This window comes from Pteropus vampyrus, unplaced genomic scaffold (assembly GCF_000151845.1).
Source record: "Pteropus vampyrus isolate Shadow unplaced genomic scaffold, Pvam_2.0 Scaffold65, whole genome shotgun sequence".
NCBI lineage: Eukaryota > Metazoa > Chordata > Mammalia > Chiroptera > Pteropodidae > Pteropus > Pteropus vampyrus.
This window is the reverse complement of record NW_011888846.1, coordinates 5748686-5751388: the sequence shown is the minus strand read 5'-3', so window position 1 is coordinate 5751388 and position 2703 is coordinate 5748686.

Below are 2703 nucleotides of genomic sequence, written 5' to 3'. Positions count from 1 at the left end.
TCAGGCTTAGCCCCGGTTCTAAGGGCCTGATTTACTTTTCCTCACAGGATTCATGTCCTGTGGCTGCTGTAACAAACTGCCACAAACTGTGATTTAAGGCACAGAACTTTATTCTCCTGAAGCTCCGGAGGCCAGGAGTCCAAAATCAGGGTGTCGGCAGGACCGCACTCCCTCCGCAGGCTCTAGCGGGGGACCCTCCCTCGCCTGGTCCAGCTGGGAGCGGCTCCTGCTGTTCCTTGGCTGTGGCATCGTCCCCCCAGTCTCCGCTCCCGTCCTCTCTGTGTGTGTCTTTGTGTCCTTCCCTGCCTTTTATGAGGATGCTGTCCTGCGAACTTAGTCCGTTCTAGTCCACTGTGGTCTCATCGCAATCCTTGTGTTCATTACATCTGCAGAGACCCTGTTTTCAAATAAGGTCACATTCTGAGGTTGTGGGTGAACGTGGACTTTGGGGGGACACTTTTCAACCCACTACACGCATCTGCCTGGGCTTTATCCAGACGGCAGCGCGGGCACCTCTACCTCTCCTGCCATCCGGTCCCGCTCCTTCCTCTGATGTCACCTCCCAGTTCCTCTTTCCGTGTCTGACTCCATTAGAGGTGGCTTGTAATTCGTGCGCTCGTGCTCGGCCACCCTGACTTGCTAAGGAAATGTGCAAAGATGAGCACGTCAGAATTTCTCGTGGGAGGACGTCAAAGCCAGAAAGGGTAGGACTAATCCGTTCACGTACAACTCTTTAATATTGTGCTTGGCTGACATGTTCCCCGTACTGTCAATATATACGGTATTTGTACTAATTTCTTCAACTTATTTGAAAGTTCCCGAGGCAAAATGTTGTTTCCAGCTTAACACCTGAGCCCCTGGCAGAGCGGCTGGCATGTCGCCCAGAGTTCATGAATATTCGTTGGGTTGAAATGGTTCAGACTCTCACCTTTGACCCTGTCCTAACCAGACACTGTCAGTCTGAATGGCATAGGGCTGGACTGGCACAAAACTCTGTCTTCATTGCTCATAGACTGTTCCTTCAAGTCTGGCCTCTGTGGACACAACCTGTTGGCCTAGTATTTTAGAAAAAGTGCCTTTCTGTCCCCCCAACCCCCAAGCATGAGGAGTCGTGCTCATAATGCCAATAGGGAAACGAGACACTTCATCTCCTGCAGAAGGGAGGAGCCAGAGTTTCCTGCGGAGGATGATGGGGGAGTGAAGGGCCCCTCTAAAACCAGTCATAAAGCATGTGTCTTGTCCGCCAGGTAAGAAAGTCAGGTCCATGGGGACAGAGACGAAGCTCAGCCTCTGTGCTCCTAGGAATGGAGCATGCTGCCCCGCACAGAGCCAGACCCGACAGATCCTAGGTGATGATGACAGTGTCACTCGCCTAGCTGCGATCCAAGCAGGTGTGGTCACCGCCATCCCCTGAGGGCCCCAGCGAGCCTTGCCTGCCCCCAGACAGACCAGGACCCCCGGGCTACCGGGCCCTCAGGGATTCCAAACCTCCTGCCTCAGTGGAGTTTTGGGAGAAACACAGCATTCTCTTTCCCTGCGGCCCCAGTGCGCAAGGCCAGCGTCCTCTTGACTGTCCAGTGGATTCTGTCGCTCTTTCTGCCTCTGCGGCTGTGTGGGGGCCTCCATCTCCCCTGCGCAGAGGGAAGTCTCTACTTACTCTGAGTTTGGGCTGACTCAGTGCCCTCCGGGGCGCTCTCCGCCAGCTGCTGTGGCCCCGGCCGAAACAGAATGTCTTGTGTGGTTTTAGGGATGAGGTCACACCCGTTTCTCTCGCAGTGTCCTCAACAGATTATCATTTGGGGGAGTAAACAGTCGATAGGAAAGGAACGGCTCCTTTCTTCCACGTCATTTTCTCCTTTTTCTTTTTTCTTTTTCCTCTTCCTAGTTGTTCTAAATCCCAAACCCTGATGAAAAGGCAAAAACGTTAGCAATTTAGCGGACGTGAATTGCTTTTGGTAGCCGTGGGGATGGGAATAGCAGAGCCAGGAGTTAGTGGGACTCAAGGGTGGAAAAGTGCTGCAGATCCACGGGGCGAGCCCCGACGATGCCCGCGCACAGCGGGCGTGCCCTTTGCTGGTGCAGATTCGCGGTCAGGTGACACTGCAGGTCACCTCACAGCCAGAGCAACAGACGTGGGTACAGCGAGTGTCCTTGTGTCCACAGTCCATGCTGGGGTTTGGGGGAGCACAGAGGAGGCCACGCTCACTTTACAGTCCGTGTCGTCCCTGACCCCTCCTCACGGCTTTCTCCCAGAAATCCGAAGACCCTAAACTTCTGTCCCATCCCCCACCTCCACCCGACTCGTGTTAGAATAAGGAACAGGTCTCTGGACAGGCCTTGTTTACTAGTTGTCCATCCAACCAGGCTGACCCGAATTCCGTCCGGATTTGTTTTAGAAAAGGACATTAAAATTGTGTTTCCTGGCGTTTTTTTTTTTTTTTTTTCGTCCTCTGCTCTTTGCTGCATGAATAGTGTCCTCTTGTGTGTTGTTCGCCAGTCGCTTCCCGTCTTGTCTTTCCGAGGGTTGGGGTTTAAGTCACGACACTTCCTTAGCTTTCTCCGGATCGCAGCGCACAGTAGGCATTCGGCCCTCGGTAAATGCCTTGTCGTCGAGTGACTAAGTTCCCGGATTGAGTTTGACTTGCTGGACATCTGCCGTCGGGGCTCTATCTGTGGTTTGGCTTTCTTCCTCCCTCGGATGTA